Source organism: Cupressus sempervirens, chromosome 1 (assembly GCF_028749045.1).
Source record: "Cupressus sempervirens isolate cs-2001-9-10 chromosome 1, ASM2874904v1, whole genome shotgun sequence".
NCBI lineage: Eukaryota > Viridiplantae > Streptophyta > Pinopsida > Cupressales > Cupressaceae > Cupressus > Cupressus sempervirens.
Genome location: NC_143118.1, coordinates 380,856,965 through 380,876,758, shown reverse-complemented (window position 1 = coordinate 380,876,758; position 19,794 = coordinate 380,856,965). Strand labels below are relative to the sequence as shown.

General features: G+C 32.2%; 2 pseudogenes; both read right to left on the bottom strand.

The window, feature by feature from the left end:
• Window positions 1–280: 280 nt before the first annotated feature.
• LOC149577855 (GDSL esterase/lipase At5g03810-like) lies at window positions 281–1,872 on the bottom strand (annotated as a pseudogene).
• A 10,827-nt stretch (window positions 1,873–12,699) lies between these two features.
• Window positions 12,700–18,782, bottom strand: LOC149577854 (UDP-glycosyltransferase 92A1-like; annotated as a pseudogene).
• Between the last annotated feature and the right edge of the window lie 1,012 nt (window positions 18,783–19,794).

Sequence of the window (19,794 nt, the reverse complement as noted above, 5' to 3'; positions counted from 1 at the left end):
AAAAAAAATCATCTTTATAAGTTCCATCTACACATTTGTGAGCTGCGTATGCGATTAAACATGAATTGAAGACATAGAATCAATAAACTTTTCAATCCTGATCGATGAGGAATCTTGTACTTGATTAGACAGTTTCACAAACGTTTCTAGCAAGCATCTGAAAACAAAGAATCAATAGATGTGGAAATTTTTCATACAGAATCCGGCAGCTTTGTGGGAGTGTTTGAATGAATAAATATTGTATGAAATGAATTATAACCATAGTAGATAATAGCAGATGTCATAACAATTGCTCGAGAGCTTTGGGAAGCTGTGTTTTTGCGACAAGATAGTTCATTCTGTCTGATGGATGGAAACTGTCCCAAAATACATACTTTGAAGCGTCTGCACATGTGCCAATACTCAATTCATTACACAAGATCGACGCTTCCAGAAGCCCTGTTCCACAACATCCTCTCTGCCCTTCTAAAAACCCTGTACCATTTCAACAACAATAGAAAATATATATTAATGCTCACTGATTATTTTAAGAAGATTCTTATCGTATTTCATGATCCATATTTCTTTACAGCTCTCTTTCATTCGATAGATTATGGAATGATGGATTTATTGATATAAACAATTGAACATTATTTTATATCTATCTATTTACACAAAAAATCAGAGTTGAACACGACAAGATATGTAGTTAGAACAAAAGAAGTCCTAAGTAAAGATGACGTTCACATATCTCACCATACTTCGCTGGGAATCTTGCAGCGTCATAGAGCTGGGAGAAAATGTCTAAATAGGCAATCTTTATGCCATCTGTTCCATTAAATATCTGCAATAGTTTCAGCATTTCCGAATTAAAAATCATCGCCTCTTCGTTAAGTTTCTCAACACAAGTCTCCTTTCCGAGACCGTACAGTGTTATTTGCGACGGCAAGCAGCCAAACGAACGAAGAGATGCCACCGCCACTCTACGTACGCCCAACTTTCAAAGCTCCTGCATTTCAACACATGACAATAAATACATGATAACTTCATAACGACATTGGAGTACAATTCTACAGCTTAGAAAACATGACAGAAGTCTCTGTTTGAAGAAATTGCCCCTAAGAAACTCGACAAAAGATTGAGCAAATGTTCTCTGTACTGCCTGCGATTATATTCAATCTGAAGAATTACGTTCACGTAGTAGTTGTTAAGATAGTCACTGCTCCCGATGCTTATCAGATAAATAGCGCCCGATAGAATTCTCGAGGCGTTTGCAGCGCCCACTACGCCGGCTAAATCCTCTCTGTATTGTCTGTAGAGCTTTAACTGATCTTCTAGACTTAAGACACTCTGTAGATGGACTAAGTTCAATCAGTTTCTAAGTAATATGATTTCTCATAGTAATGAAACACGTGAATTACTGACATAAAGTTTGGCAGTGCCATGGTATAAACCAGATCCTCCAGAAGCAAATGAAACTCCTCTAACAATGTTAACTCCTTTAGCATCCGGGTCCAAATAAGCGACCGTTGCAGAGCCCAGTCCAAGCATGGATGCTACGAAGGACAACACAAAATTAAGGCGAAGAAAATATAATTGAAATTACTTTTAAGTCATTGAATTACAAGAAGAGGAAAATCCCAATATGAATCAGATAGCCATACTGACGTAATCTATCGCTATGAATCCATTGGAAAATCGACCAGTTGGCTTTTTCCCAGGGAAATCTTGTCCGTAGGGAGGATGGTTGCTCTTTGCTAATGTGAGGAGATAATTGTTATTTCCTGCGTCAACTGTAGAATCTCCGAACGATATTAAAGTAGGGATTACTGCAAAATATACAGATGGGCCTGCAATCAATACAAGAATTGCCGCTATCAATAAATTATCCATCTCTTTCCAGCGATATACGGTCTAACGTCTGATATATAAGTAAGTGACATGAAGTCCGTTTTGTCAAAAAATAATAAGCATGTAAATGGCAGTGATTTCTCCTCAATATTTACATTACAATGCTCGTTTACTGCCTTGCAAAGTACGGTAATTGTCGTACACTCTCAAAAAACTTTATAAACTCGATTAATTCGTCTTTTACTGGACTTCTACACAATGCCTTTGTCCATATTCTTACCAAGAAAAAATTGATGTCTATTTAGGTCGGTAGGAAGTGGGATGATTCTCTAACCTAAGCCTTGACTTTAAAGCCAGGTTAGTTTTTAACTGCAAAAGGAATTGTACAATATATATTATCATTTATTTCCCGTGGAGGTTGAGTTACTTCTTTGTTTGACCTTTAGAGGAGGGTGATGACGTACAATTGTTACTTTGATGTATAGGAATAATTAATTTTCAACCTTTTTTTATCTAAATATATAGATGTTTCTATAAATTGTAATTCTGCTACTTCGTTATTGGCTGTTGGAAAAAAGAGTAAGGAATAAATTTAAATTTGTTAACAAAAAAATAGTTAAAAATAAAAGTTGTTATTACTCCTTGGTACTTGAAGTTTTATACATCCAACGAGCATAAGCACAACAATGGTCACACAATTCTACCAAAAACTATCTTTTTTTAATTTAATGCACTCCTTAATCATATGATCTCAATCTACAATGTCACTGCAAGGGTTTCCACAATACGACGTTCAACGGGAAGTTTTGTGGGCTACAACCCTTTTTATTATTCCTTGGATCTGAGATCTTGTCAACACAAGTAGAATCACTAGAAATTTAAGAGTAGCATATAAATGTCAAAGAGGAGAAATATTTTTAGATTCGGTACTAGAAAATTCTTGCAAGAAACTCGAGTTTTCCCAATGAAACTCTCACTCTATGCCAAGTAATCTGACTCATAAAATATAGAATAATATCAAATTTCTAAGGACTTGAATAGTAGATTAGATACAAACTTCAAATTCCTTATCCAAATGCAAGTCTTGTAACTATCCTCAGAGTTACACATAACTAAATCCCTTAAGATGTCTATTCCTCTTGACATGGATATAGATTTGCTTGTACTCGATAGAGAAAACCCTTATGCACATCCACTAATGGTACAATTGTTTTTTCACTACCTATGTTATGGTTTTCTCCATTATCAAGTCCCCCATTTTTTATTAATGAGTGATTTCTAATTATCATCCATTAGAAACCTAACCATTTTATTGTTATTCATTATATTTTTGCAATTGTATAAGTAGGTAGAAGCAAGAAGTTGGGTCTCAATTCTACAAAAGTCCACAGATTGAGATCATGATCTTTCAGAAATGGGCACCCATTTTTTAAAGAACAGGCACCCGTATTAGGCTTGGGTGCCCAATCTAAAATTCAAAAAATGGGCACCCATTTTTTTAAAAATTTGGTGCCCATTTTTTATTTTCAAAAAGTAGGTACATTTAAAAAAAAAAAAAAAAAAATTTAATTTTTTAAAAATGGGCATCCATTTAAAAAAAAAAAAATGAGTAGATGTTTTTCGAAAATTAGGTGCCCAGTTTTTAAATATTCAATTTTTTTACCAATTTAACTTTTTTCAAAACGGACACCTAGTTTTTGAATTTCAAATAATGGGTGCTTGTTTCTTACAACATGGGACGGGATTTTTTTTCTCTTGCCTCAGATTTTGGTTCGGTATAGGCTTGGTGAGACCAAGCCTATGACTTGACCTCTCAAGTTTTGGCTAAGGCATTGAACTGACAAATTCACGCTTTGCCATAACTTTTAGAGGATCTTCCCGATCAAATTATTTTTACAAAACAAAAACTCATTAGAGTTCTCACTTTCCTGATTTCATAAATATAAATTTTATAGTGTTATAATTTTATTTACTATTTTTGCATTATTTTTTAATCAAAGATTATACCTAAATGTAAACTAGCGAGGTTCACTAAAACTTTAATAACTTTTTTATTTTATGTCAACCTACATGCAAATATTTTTTTATGAAAGAAGTGAAATTTTGATCAAATTATGGTGTCCATACACAAGAGGTTTTAAAATTTACATTTATAGCCAATTAAAAATTAATAACAAAAAAATTATTCAATTAAAAACTAAGGAAAATTATTATCATCAACCTTTGGTGTGTTAGGTAACTTCCATTGAAAGGATTTACAAAAAAATTATTTATTTGTGTCAAATTATATTGTATGTACACAAGTGTGGTATGGTCCTGAAATAGGCATTTTGAAAAAGTGGTTTTTAAAGATCCATACCAAAAAAAACTACCCTATGGGTATACAAATAGGCTACATATTCAAAAAGTAGATTCCAAGCAATATAATTTTTATTTCTAATTTTTTTTAATATTCAATGTCTAAATGTCTCAAGTTTTGACATCAATTCACGAGAAATTTTAAAATAGGAAAAACACTTCCACTTTTTGTCCAAAAGTGAGACCCAACTTCTTGCACTTACCCAAGTTTTGGGTTATAATTTTTCTTCTATACTCTTTTTCAAGATATTTGGTCAAGATTCTTTTTCATCTAAATTAGAGTTCCTTTGAGACAACCTTGTCTCACAAATTATAGTCATGTCTTGTTTTGTAAACCTAGAAAATAATCACACCAATAATTTTGGTGAAATCATAAAAACTATTGCAAATTAGCATGAGTTAGAAAGAGATTGAGAAATTTATGCAGAAAGTTGTTTGAAATCTAGATTGGTTGATTCATTGTGAATATGCTTTCAATTAGACCAACTCAAAAAGAATATCTATATTTGATTTTTCTTTGTTATATATATATATATATATATATAATTTATTATATGTTGTTAAGTGTTTTAGTTAGGCATCTATAATTGTTCACTAATTTAATTTAATTTTCAATCATTTTGTTTCTATTCTTATAGATTTTTATGTATTTTTTTAAAGAAATTTTTGAAATGGTCCAAATATATGTGTACACATAACTGAAATGTCCACATTGGAAAATGCATCCCAAGATTCAAAAAAATTGATATTTTACACAAGTCCTCTTATAATTGAAAGATCATTGGATTAAATTAATTTGTGGAAGTGGCATTGCATTATAGATTGGAGTCCCTAGTATTTTTATTTTCTTTAGTTTTTACTATAAGCATGAGAAGTCATGGAAGGCCTCATTTTAACAATAAAAACACTAAAAAAAAATTCTTTAAAAAAATGTATTTTTAGTGTCGACCAAAGCGTTTCCCATGCCTACTAGTGCAAAGAAAGAAGTCGAGGTGAAAATCCTTTTGGATTTGTATGCATTTTCTAAAGATGGGAATCAAAGGTCGTAAGTGGAAAAAGATGTTTGCTATTGATTTGGAGGATTTATTTGTTGTAGGGGAGCTCTTCTATGGCATCTTGATTCTATTGACTTTGACTAATGTTTAAATAAAATTTTATATTAGAAGTAATGTTTTAAGGTTCATTTCTTAGATCACAAGGAGTTACAAGAAAAAATTATATTATATTATTGACAATACGATATAAAATATTTACCACTTATCACTAATTTGAAATAAAACATGATAAACATTCAAATTAAGAATAATTCTTAATTATTATGAGACTTTAAATAAATCAACATTTAAGATCATACTTTCTTACCCATATTATATCATACAAAGAACATCCATCTAACACAATTCTTCTGTCTACGGTCTTCTTTCCCTATAATTTGTGATTGTTTATTATTAATAATTGATATATACATCTAATATCTATCAATAACCCTCTACAAAAGAACTAGTACTACACCTACCTTTCTCCTAATAAGCTATTGGAGGTTAAAATAATTTGAGGTTCTTCTACAAATTGGTTAGATAGGAAAAAAAAACAATGTTCAAATAAGCATAGAAATTTTGAGCTTATATATATATATATATAATTTTAGAACATGACAGTATAATACAATACAAAACTATTTCATATGTATCACAATAAAGGAGGTAGTAAAGATAATTGAAAAAATGATCTAGATATCTAACTAGAAGTATATTAATTTAGTACAAATACTAGATAAATAATACAGGCTTAAGCTACTAGTAGTGTTTATTATTTAATAAATACATATTATACTTTTAATAAATTTGAATAGAATTCATATAAATTGTCAAAATTTAGGATTTCATCTTTTTATGCCTTGGATTATTTTAGTGCAAGGATTTCATTCATATGTAATTAAATAAGAAAGAGTTATGTTACACATTATTTTGTATTTTTCCCTTAAAAATCTATAGTAGTCTTCAAGTAAAGAATTATAGTTTTGGGGGGTAGGAAAATAAGAAGAGACTTGATTTAAAATTTGAATCATTAACCTAGAGAAATTAATCTACATTTTCAAGAAGGATAGAGGATCAACAAGAGAGGAGTATTTTCTTACTTTGCCATTGAGAAATTTAACAAGAAAAGAAACTCCAATTGAGAGGTTTCATCCACTATGTTTATATTAAACTATCTCATTTCAAATGACAAAAAGTCTTGGAAGGAGGAATGCAAGAAGGGATGTTGGTTCTTTATGTGTGAACCTTGGGCTCTATTTGAAATACCCAATTTTTTTTCGATTCTACAAACTATAAAGGGATTTTACAAACAAAACTCAACATGAATGACAAGATTAAAATATGTCTTTAGTTTACTCATGGAATGTAAGGCCTAAAGTCTATTTTTCCATCCATACTCTAACTTCCCCTTTCTTGAGGTATTTTTCTCACATCCCAATTAGATCCTAGGCTCCAAAAATAGCCTAGAGTATTATTTTACAAATATAATTTTTTTTCCTTTTACTTTCCCTTTTACAAACAAACACTTGAACATTCAACAATCTTTCTTAGTGGGCCCTACATTCCAACATGAACTTTGAACCTTATGTTTTAGTTCCTTGATCCCAATCTCATCATCTATTCAATCTATCTACATATTTGATCATAAGTCCTATAACATGCTTGGAATTAAATACCTTAGACAATAATATCCTATTCCCTTTTAGAGTTTTACCCCTACCAATTATCTAATTCTCATCATTTTTTTATAAAGTTTGTTCCAAGAGGGACATGGCACATAAAACTTGAGGTTTTATTTCAAATTTTTGATCCACCCCTCAACCTTATAACTTAAATTTGATCTTAGATTTCCAAGTGAACATTCTCTCTTATGGCTTAGAACCTACTATTATGGTTTTCAATTATTTAATATTTCAAATATAGTCCTAAGCTTAGCCTATGTATTTTAAAGTTCCTTATTCAACTATGAAAAAATTAAACTATCAAATTTAATTTTAAATATTTTAAACCCGCGTTATTGAAAAATTAAATATTTTAAACTATCAAATGCATTTTACCTATTTAAAGCCAAAATCCTCAAGACACACCCAACATCACAATTTTTGGGTTCCTTTTGAAATGTAACCATTGCAAAAAAACTAGTATTAAACTACATATTTTAAGCATACATTTGACAATAATTTGATATATATCAACGGTATATTTTCTTCCACCTAGCCACACTTACTGTAATTGAGTTCACGTAGGTCCCAATAATGAATGTTTATATTTTCTTCCATCCTTGATGTTTGTTACAAAAAAATTAAGACATGGGCTAGATGCTATTTTTTTGTATAGGTAATTGGTTGAATCCTAGATTATTATTGTTAAGAGTAATTATTATTGTGTTAATTTCAAGTAGATTTTAACCCAAGACCTCCCTGATGAGAGACTCACAATTTACCCATGTGCTGTAAGCTCTTTCCTATGGGCTAGATGTTATTATAATAACACTAGTTAGGGATTTATTTTATAGTTAATAAGGGAATATTATCTTATCATTTTTTAAAATTGGCCCAATGCATTTAATATTTATATTTATATTGATCTGAGTATGAGTATCATAAAAAGGTAGTGAAAGAGAATTGAATTAGATGCAACCAAAAAAAAGAATACAAAAAGGGAAATTTAGCTCAATTTCTTATAAACAATATGATTGAGTTAAATAAAATCTGTATTTGGTATAATGGGAATAATAAGCACTTTTAGGTAACTCGTAGGTTATAGCATATGAATTTTAGAAGCTTTATTGGGAAAAAGGGAACAACTTTGAAGATAATGGCTTATGAAACTCATATTTATTTTCAGCATTTAAAAAATGATATAGAGACTTCCTTAGGTTGTGAATTTGTAACTACAATCCAATTGTAAAAAATATTCTTGAGAACATTTTGAAGAGTTGGGCCAAATGCTACAAAATTCTCTATTAAAGCATGTCTCAATTCTTTTTCAAGATCAAATTATTTCATTTTAGGCTTCAAAATAAGCTTTTAGTGTTTTTTATAAACTTCTTGAATATTGTTTTTGCTTTATTTCAAGCTCTTTTATGTAACTATAATAGTAATTTAATAATTATCTTCACCTTATTTTGTTGAAATAATCAACAATTTGTATGGTCGTGTGGGTTAAATGCATTATTGCCCAATGTAGAGAAAACAAGGAAGCTATCAAAACTAACAAAAAGAGTAATTCTTAGATTAATAGATAGAAGTATATGATCTTATACTCTTTTATAATTCATCCTAGTTGTATTCCTTCTTATTATTTGTTGAACCTTATCAGAGTCATAAAGATAATCATTATAAGTGATTAATGTATAACAAATGAACCTAGTGATCCAAACAAAAGTATTGTGACCTCGTGAAAAAAGAAGAATATTTTTTAATATTTCCAAGACTTCAATATTAGGTAGACAAAGAGAACTAAGGATCAAAGTTATAAAATTTGCTAAAATTGGATCTATAAAACTAGCATTCATGCCAGTGCTAATTTGACATTAACACTGACCAATCAAATCAAAAAATTTAAAAGATTATATGAAATTTCAAATGTTTATATCTTTTTCTAATTTTTCATTATTTTATAAATCACATTTTTTATTCATTCTATTGGTCCATACTATTTTTGGTGGGGGAGAAAATCAATTTTCTTCAACAAAAATACAAATATTTTCTAACAACTTCATCATGCATTAATTACAACTTTATCTTTTCCACATTTGTGACAAGTTGATAAGGTTTTTTTTTTCAATTATTTTATCTTCCACCTCACACAACATGTCTAATCAGTATTAATTATCACAATCTATTTTTCTTAGCAAGTTTAAATATAGAGTTAAATATTTTTAATCTCTTATTTTACATATATTTATTATTAGTTTTACATTGATGTTTATTTTTGACTATTTGATATGACTTGTTTCTAAAACTTCATGTAATATATATATATATATATATATATATATATATTTCAATATGTTATATCTTTATATTTGAATTTCTAATTTTTTAAAAGTTTTCTTTTTTAATAAAAGTAGTTAAATTATTACTATTGTTTTACTTTTATAAAAATTAATTAAACAATGTTATTTTTTAATTATATTTTATAATAGTGTTTGTAATATGTATAATTGATAAGTGTTACAATTTATAAACTATATCATTTAGTTTAAATATATTTAGAACTTAAAAATATATTTTAATATTTAATTAATAATTATATTTTATATTTAAAAAAATACTAAATGAAATAATGATAAAAAAAAAATTCAATTCTAAAATTTATATAAATTTTTATTAAGTTTTTATAAACTATGTATTAAAATTAAATAGTTATATTCTAGTTCTCATTTATAGAAATGTGAATTTTAATATAAAAATTAAATTCTTAGTTTCATTAATTAAAATATAATATATTTTAATTTTTTATTATAACCATGATTTGATTTTAACTATTTGTTTTATTAAGAAAAATAATTATATTCAATTCTCTCTCACACACACACACACAACTTATGTTGATATCACTATATCTTACTATTGTCTCTCTCTTTCTCTTCCTCCTCTATATTATTTATCCTTTTTTCCTTTGCATATAGGTTTATGTTGTTATTGTTCTATACTACTATTTATATCTATCCCAGTTTTTGTCCAGTGCTAATGATTGAAAATAGTGTGCATTTCATTTGATAATCAAGATGAGAATAATACATAGTTGGGGAAGTTTTTCCAACTACTAATCGTTTTCTAGTAGCATGCATGGTATGCTTAAACATATAATGTGATACTCCAAATGCTTCATCACTTCCTCAAGTTCTATAATTCAAATATTGGTATGGATATCTTTCCTCATTGCACATATTTTAAGTTGTCAATGTAGAAGGTGCAAATTTGTCTAAAGCATATGTATTGATCATAGTATGATATTAAGTACTTAGTGCCATGCTGGGGACTTTGGCTTCTTATTCTTGGGCTTAAATGCCCAAAGATATAATAATATAACACAAGAACTTAACAACAAAATATGAGCCATCCTATTAGATCACAAGTGCATTTCTAGGATGAGAATTTAATAACAAAATATGAGCCATCCTATCAGATCACAGGTGCATTTCTAGGAAAAAATTAATGCATTCACAATGTTAATTTAGAACTATTTAACCTTATTCTCACTCATCTACACCTCTACAAGCATTATGCGTTAGGCAGGAACTATGACACATTGTGTCTCTTTTTGAATAGTGATAACAATAATATTTATCTAAATTAGAAATACTAACCTTATCATCATGAAAAAAACCTCATTGGAAACCCTTATTTTGGACAGATAGTCCAAATTATTATTATTATTATTAAATATAGAAGTTAAACACACAACTTTTCAAAACTCTCCACTACATTTTATTTAAATCTGTATATTTTTTATAATGACATAGCTATCTCGGCATGCATATTATGATGTCTAGATCTGCTAAAGGTTACATTAGAAACAGAATATATTTGAGTGGGCCAATTTCTAGGATGATTTTAGTACAGACAAGAAAGTCCTGCCAACGGCGATTTGTATGCCACAATTTGCTTCCTTACAAGCAAGCCAAACGTCATATAAAACTAAAACTAATCAGGAGTCTTCACATCCACAGAAAGATTAACTATTCCCTCAAAAAACCCTATTCACCTCCTTGCACTTAACTAGAATATTTCCCACCAGTGTAAGTAATCGATGTTGTTGTTATTATTATTATTATGAAATACTACTCACCATGTTGAAAGCTACACTATAATGTAGTGTTTCATTTTCAAGACATATACATATCGCCCAGTTAGTTTCACATTTACTAGCTCTGCTAATTTGTTAAAGGTGAATCACTACAATAAAGCTAGTTTGCTAAAGTGATGCATTTAACTGTTAATAACGTCGACGTCGTTTATACATGCAACCGCTATTGCATGGGCGTTTCACTTTAGATGTAAGCATCCCCCTCTTAGTATAAATTCAGGCTTGCTTAATCAAAGATATATTAATAATATAAATTATACAAAATTAATTATCGTACGTTTAAAAAGTTAGAATATTTTAAATAATCATCAAGAATATTACTATTTTAAATTATAAATAAAAATTCTAATAATTCATTTAAATTTAATCATAATGTAAAAAAATTAGTGATGGAAAATTAAAATGGCAAGATTGTTTCATATGTATGATTAAGTTTTTTGAATTGTGATTGATACAAGAATATAAGACTGAAATAATATTTTTACATCAACCATAATCCTAAAAATTTAATCATAACCAAACCTATGGAATAACCTTATCATTTTAATTTTTTAATCAAGTTCATTAGTTTGATCTATTGAAAATGAAAAGTAATGATGCTAACCTTAACATGTAAGAAACTTCTATAATTATTATCATAATTGCGAGTTATTATAAATAGAAAAATGATTGTACTTCTATTTATACACATCATTCTAAATTTATCTTATTCAAACAAAATTAAAGGATAGACAATTGGTGAAATTTAAAATGATTGATGTTGATATTGGATAACCTCTAGACTAACAATTAACAAAAATTATAAATTCAAAATCTCACATCTAACTTTCAAACAAAAACTTGATGTATGCCAATTTAAGAACAAACAAATAATAATTAAAACAATAATTCAATGATAAGATAAGAGATATCATATCAATTCTAATATCTAACAAAATTTAGCATCGCTTTCAAATTTTTAGAAATTATTACAAATATAAAATAATAATTAAAACAATAATTCAATGATAAGATAAGAAATAACATATCAATTCTAATATCTAACAAAATTTAGCATCGCTTTCAAATTTTTGAAAATTATCACAAATATAAAATAATAATTCTCATTGATCTTTTAATATGAAAAATGATGATAAATTGACATTTAAAAAATACAAAATAATGACTTGTTGACTAAATATAGGTAGTGATCATTTTAGAAATTGTCCTTAAAGATAAGAGCACTCAAAGTAAGGAGCACTAAGAAATATCACAAATATAAAATAATAATTAAAACAATAATTCAATGATAAGATAAGAGATAACATATCAATTCTAATATCTAAGAAAATTTAGCATTGCTTTCAATTTTTTAGAAATTATCACAAATATAAAATAATAATTCTCATTGATCTTTTAATATGAAAAATGATGATAAATTGCATTTAAAAAATACAAAATAATGACTTGTTGACTAAATATAGGTAGTGATCATTTTAGAAATTGTCCTTAAAGAAAGGAGCACTCAAAGTAAGGAGCACTAAGAAATATCACACATACAGATTTAAGGGATACTGTTTTCCCTCCACAATAAGTAAATTCAACATTGGCATCATCTGATCTCAATAGAACCCGGGGACAATTAAACATGAAAATCGGTGTCAATACTTATCATCCTTCACAAGGATTGAGAACCAGTATAAGTGGTCAGAATATTGTGTATCATGTCATCAACATCACGCATGGACGAGCCTTTGTCGATTCCATCTCCACGGTCCATTACTGCTCTTCTGGCAGCATCTCTCATGGCCGCTGCTCTTTCTCTCAGTCACCCGCCTCTCTCTTTCAACATCAACATCTTCACCGTCCTCTCCACCTTCTCCTTCCCCAATTCTCCCTCACTTCCTCTGCACAACTCCACACACACGCCGACCTCCTCTAGAAGCTTCGAATTGAAGTATTGCTCGGCTGCGATGGGCCATCCAATCATGGGAACTCCCTGGCTCAGACTCTCCAATGTCGAATTCCACCCATAGTGACTCAAAAATCCTCCCGTCGAAGGATGGGACAAAATCACACGCTGGGGCGCCCATTTCTTAATAACCAGTCCCTGATTCTTGGCCCCCATTCGCTCTTCGAATCCATCCGGAAGAAACTCTGAGGAAAACTCTGTAGTCAATGGCACCCCAAGCGGGGGCCGTGATGTAGAGGCTAGTGGAATGTTACGATTCCTTCATAGTTTAATAACTTCTTTCCTTTTTTGTTTGATAGAAACTTTCCCCTTCTCCAATCACTGATCACTGTTGGACCCATTTCGCTCTATAGACCTATCAAAGGTCAACTCCAAACACTTTAGACTCCACTAGACTCCACATACTAATGTCTATACTGTTGGAAATCTTCCTCTCATGCAACAATGCATATTTGATCATATGTATTATGACTGTCCTCGGAATACTATTGCTTCAACTTCTTCCAAAGACCTATCCACTAGAGTCAATATCAATGGACCCACTATTCCTTATCACAAATTAGGATTCTCTAAAGATCCCCGTACAACATCTAATCCTTTCACAAAACTCCCTTAACACATTCATGAGAAAATTCATCACAAACTGCCATGTCACTGCCCCTTAGATAGACCCGACAATAGTCATTCATAACTTTTGTACCAAACTTTATTTGCTCAATCCAACCATTGATATTTGGTACAATTTGTCTCTCTCCAACATATCCAAAATTTGGCAAGATCCAACAGTTAACTTTGGAGAAATGACCCCCGCACTGAACTGCAATTTACTGAGACAAGTATTCCTTCCTCCTGCGACTATCCAGTCACTTCTCTACCCTCCAACATGACCAACCTCTCTTATTCTCCTGAAAATGGGGTTCATTCCTTCATAATCATTGTTAGAAAAATATATTACAAGTGTGGATCCATCCCCAAGAAACAATATGTACAAAAGGGGATGGATCTCATGAATCCATGACTGGCATTAAAACAAAAATTAGAGAGTTCTACAGAACAGTCAATCTTAATGATTGAATCTGGTATTAAAAATCACTTGGAACTAGATCTAATGGAATTAAAAAAAATCATTACACATCTATCTCCAAATCAATAGGTCAATACAGCATCAAAAGACTTCAAATTTGTAAGAAAGCAACTATTATTAATTCCAATATGGACACAGTCCGTACAATCTAAAACTCCAACTTCCACCACTGTACCCTCATGCCTTTTGAGGCTTACATATACTTAAAATAACTCCCTTAACCGATCCAAAGTAGTTGGATCCTCTAACAAAGCAACTAATCCTTATTTGACCATTACTTTTCAAATATTTAAATTTTAAAACTTATTTAAATAACTTTCTAGACTTTAGGACTTCAAAGTTTTTCCATGACTTTGTCAGGGTGCCCTGCACCATACTCCCAAGGATCAAATCAATCCAAGTCCCTTGGATTGGGAGTTTCTTCCATTTCCTCCAATCTCTGTCCACTTCTTTTTAAGGACCTACAACAAAAGAGTATCCCATGTTCATGTGTTCCATGCCCCTGAAATCAAACATTATGTGCTCATGCCAAGCATTAAATCTGTTAGTCTTCATGTTTATATTCCCATAGATGTGTGCAAAAGCAGAACTTGCATGGTAAACACTATCAAACTCCGACAATTCTATCACAATATTGTTAGAAACAAAAATAAACAAGGTTTTCTTATGCACCAAAACATATGTTTGGCAAATTGCTCCCTCCATTAGATTCACTACTTCATCCTTCTCCTCATGCACTCCTTGTGAGATTTTTTTCCTTGTAGAGAAATATGATTCCAAGGTCTCTCCATGACCATCCTCATGCCCCTGTCCTAGGCACTCTTCCACTACACCATCCTTCATTTTCCATTCTTCAACTATGGCATCCAACTCATCCCAAAAATTTGTCTTTTTATCAAGTACTTGTAGACTTGCTACTCCACCACCTTCAACACAATGGTTTACCTCACAATCATCCTCTAGAACCTTTATCCAAGTAGGTTCCCTTAGCAACTTCCTCTTCTCAATCAGCCTCTTAATGGGCCAAACAATCTTTCTTGTCATCTTCATGTGCCAACTTGTGGCATTCTTCACCATCTCTATTTCCAAGAGTCTAAACTCTTCATCCCTTAAGGTCCCTGTCATCCTTGAGACCTTCTTCAATTCATCTTCCCTATGCCATCCTTCTTGGTACTCAAACATGTCATCTATGGCTTGTTTAATAGCCCTATCTTCTCTATTTTTAACAGCAGCATATAAGGGACACATGACTATCCCAACTTGGATATCTCCACCCATACATTCACTCATTACCCTGGCATCTTCTACAATCTTCACCTCTATCCCTATCTTTTCGTCTTTTTGAGCCTCTCCTGTTTGTGGCTCACCTATCACCATTTTCACTGTCCTATCATCTTCATACCCTGATTGCTCTTGGTTCACCTTCATAGGCTTCTCTGCTTGCTTTCTTGGCTCTTCACATGAACCTTGCTCATCCACTACTCTCTCCTCCAGGATCTTTATTGGATCTACAACTCCTTGTGCCTTATCATGGGCCTGATGTACCAAATAAATTGCTATCTTGTTGTCCACCTTGTATTCTTCTTGTTCCCTTTGTCCTAGGAACCCCACTCTTTCAAACAAAAAATTTGTTGGCATCCTCCATGATGCTGCTTCTTCTTCCAAAGATCTCAGTATAACTTGACTTTCACCATGCTTGAAGGTGTAACTATTCAATGCCCCATCATATAATGTATGCTTCTCTGCTTGACATGACCTCCCAAGGATCAAATGGCATCCTACCAATGGAATAACATCACATAAAACAGAATCCTCATAGGTTCCAATGCTGAATGGAACATATACTTGCCTTCTAACCTCAACTTGGTGTCTATCATGCAATCCTTGTACCATGTAAGGTCTTCTATGCACTAGTTGTTGTAGGTTCAACTTCTCAACCATCTCAATTGAAACAAAATTGAAAAATGAGCCACTGGAAATGACCATTTTGCAAACCTTACCCATACATCTGCATTGTGTTCTAAATTGTGAGTATCCATGAGTCTCAAAATCTGTAGTCATGATGGCTTCAACTTATTTTACCCTTCAATCTGACTTCCTCTACAAACTAAGATCCATCCAACTTTCAATCACCACCTTGGAAAACTCTTAAAGGATAATTCAACTTCAAGGTTCAACAAAGGATTCTAAGTCTTCAAAACCTTAGTTTTCCTTTTGCTCTTCTCCCAAAGAATCTTCTGTACTCTGATACCAATCTGATGCAGAGGCTAGTGGAATGTTATGATTCCTTCATAGTTTAATAACTTCTTTCCTTCTTTGTTTGATAGAAACTTTCCCCTTCTCAAATTACTAATCACTCTTGGACCCACTCCGCTCTATAGACCCATCAAAGGTCAACTCCGAACACTTTAGACTCCACTAGACTCCACATACTAATGTCTATACTGTTGGAAATCTTCCTCTCATGCAACAATGCATATTTGATCATATGTATTGTGACTGTCCTCGGAATACTATTGCTTCAACTTCTTCCAAAGACCTATCCACTAGAGTCAATATCAATGGACCCACTATTCCTTATCACAAATTAGGATTCTCTAAAAATCCCCGTACAACATCTAATCCTTTCACAAAACTCCCTTAACACATTCATGAGAAAATTCATCACAAACCGCCATGTCACTGCCCCTTAGATAGACCCGACAATAGTCATTCATAACTTTTGAACGAGACTTTATTTGCTCAATCAAACCGTTGATATTTGGTACAATTTGTCTCTCTCCAACATATCCAAAATTTGGCAAGATCCAACAGTTAACTTTGGAGAAATGACCCCCGCACTAAACTGCAATTTACTGAGACAAGTATTCCTTTCTCCTGTGACTGTCCAGTCACTTCTCTACCCTCCAACATGACCAACCTCTCTTATTCTCCTACAAATGGGGTTCATTCCTTCATAATCATTGTTAGGAAATTATATTACAAGTGTGGATCCATCCCCAAGAAACAATATGTACAAAAGGGGATGGATCTCATGAATCCATGACTGGCACTAAAACAAAAATTAGAGATTTCTACAGAACAGTCAATCTTAATGATTGAATTAGTATTAAAAATCACTTGGAACTAGATCTAATGGAATTAAAAAAAATCATTACACATCTATCTCCAAATCAATAGGTCAATACAGCATCAAAAGACTTCAAATTTGTAAGAAAGCAACTATTATTAATTCCAATATGGACACAGTTTGTACAATCTAAAATTCCAACTTCACCACTGTACCCTCATGCCTTTTGAGACTTACATATACTTAAAATAACTCCCTTAACCGATCCAAAGTAGTTGGATCCTCTAACAAAACAACTAATCCTTATTTGACCATTACTTTTTAAATATTTAAATTTTAAAACTTATTTAAATAACTTTAGTTGGATCCTCTAACAAAACAACTAATCCTTATTTGACCATTACTTTTTAAATATTTAAATTTTAAAACTTATTTAAATAACTTTCTAGACTTTAGGACTTAATGTTTTTCCATGACTTTGTCAGGGTGCCCTGCACCAGGCCGGACTACCCAGATGAAGGGCTGCCCGCTTGATTCCAAACCAAGTGCCAACTCTTTCATATTCGACGCAGAGATCGTGTTCTGCGAGCCGAAGGAAACGTAGATCACACTACGAACTTTCTGAGAATTGAGCCACCGCAAGCAGGAAACCGCATGGGTGGTTGCATCCTTACCTTGCAATAACTCATCAGACATAACATGGGATTCAGTGGAAGAGAGAAACTCTTAAGGAAGGAGAGGGCCAACCGCCCAGACAGGCCTGCCGGTGGATATTCTGAGATGTTCCAAATATCCGTTCTCGAGCTGTTGGAAGGAGTTGCATATAAATCCCCAGCTGCGCATATTGCGGGGTAACTGGCGAGCCTCAAACAAGCTCCAGGGATCCGTTCCTGTCGCCATTTTTATATTAGTGGGAAGCTGAGATCGGTGCAGCGAAACGTGAGGCAGATCTGGGAGGGCGAACTCTTCCGAGTGGGTCTTTGTGTGGGGCAGATGATTCCACATAGAGTAGTAAAGCAAGGTGCCATAGACGCCGCAGGTGAGGAAGAAGATTCTGGGTATTCCAAACGTGTCGGCGACGTCTTGGGTCCAGCCGAGGAACATGTCGCTGATGATGCAAGAGGGGCGCAGCCATCTTCTTCCGAGATCTTACGGATCAGATCTTCGAAATGGGGCTACAAATGCTCTGCGGCTTCCATGAAAGTGACGAACTGCGAATAAGGCAGCGAATCTCAGTTCTCAGTACGCGGTGGTAAGCCATGATCGGCACTGGAGAAAGGGAGCTCCGCCAGGTGAATGTCAAGAGAGGGGTCAGATTGAATGGTGGGTGCTAAGGCCTGAATGTTGAGTGGGGTGTTGACGATGGTGATGGTGAATCCGGTTCGAGAGGCGAGGAGTTTGGAGAGGTGAAGGAAGGGAATGATATGGCCCTGCGCCATGAATGGAAACATCACCACATGACGCCTTTGGATGTTCTCGCCCCATGGAATTCTGGAATCAGATGCAGATGGAGGGGCCATTGTAGATTGGATTGCACTGAGCGGCTGAAAGGTGATTACTCTGCTTTGCGAATCCTTTCCGGGCACAGAATCAAACGGCACTGGTAATGTGGTCCTCGTTTCGTCAAGGATGAACTTTTTGTGGCATTGAATGTATACAATTAATCATTTTGGGTCGGCACATGACGCACCCAAGTACGTGAGTAAAAATATTCCTACAGGACAACTGTCAACATTTTATATGTCGGCCAAAAGCCTTTATGGATTAAATTCGTTGCAAATGCGACAAATATGACGTTCTAGATGATGGTTAAAGTTATAGTTAGGTTGGGGGTTACGGTTGTGAATATATTTTAGCTAGGATATTTATTTCGTCCATCTTATTTTTCCCATTTGTCTCTTTTTCTATTCTTATTAGTTCCATAAATATATGCTTAAAAAAAATCTTTATTTGACTTTAAATATGTCTTCAGCGTATCCATTGCACCCTAAGATGCGATTGTTAGCTTTGTTTTGTTCAAAATAATATCTTAATAACTAGGTAAGAACCTACAATACAATGGTAAATTGTGAGCTTCTTATTAGGGAGGTCAAGGAATTGAATCTACATGAACTTAATAATTAATAACAATTAATCGCAATACATAATGATAATTAATCTTAACTTCAACCACTTACCAATTAAAAAAATGAATCCCTTTATAACTTAGATATTTTTATTTTAATAAATTTAATAAATTGATATAAGTATTGTTTTCTTCTACTTTTATCCATCAACATACACTTTACAAATATTTTAAAATTCAAAAAATTAATATTTTATAGTATTATTGGCTGATAGGCTTTTCCTATGAGGTTGCTTGCAACTAGAATTTGATTCATGCTGAAAAATCATTATCGGTAAATGGTTTCAGACTATACAATCTTAATTATGTTGAATGATTAAAAGTATATTTCTTTTTTACCACAATCTATCATCATGGAATGATTTGAATAAAGATTTAGTTTACTAAATCTTTCATCATTTATGTTAAAACTTGTTATCATGTTCAATTTGAATTATAATGCCCCTAGAATGATTTGAACTAAATCTTTCCTATCATTTATGGTCCATTTTTTACGTCTGCCGATAGACTTTCCCTTTAGAG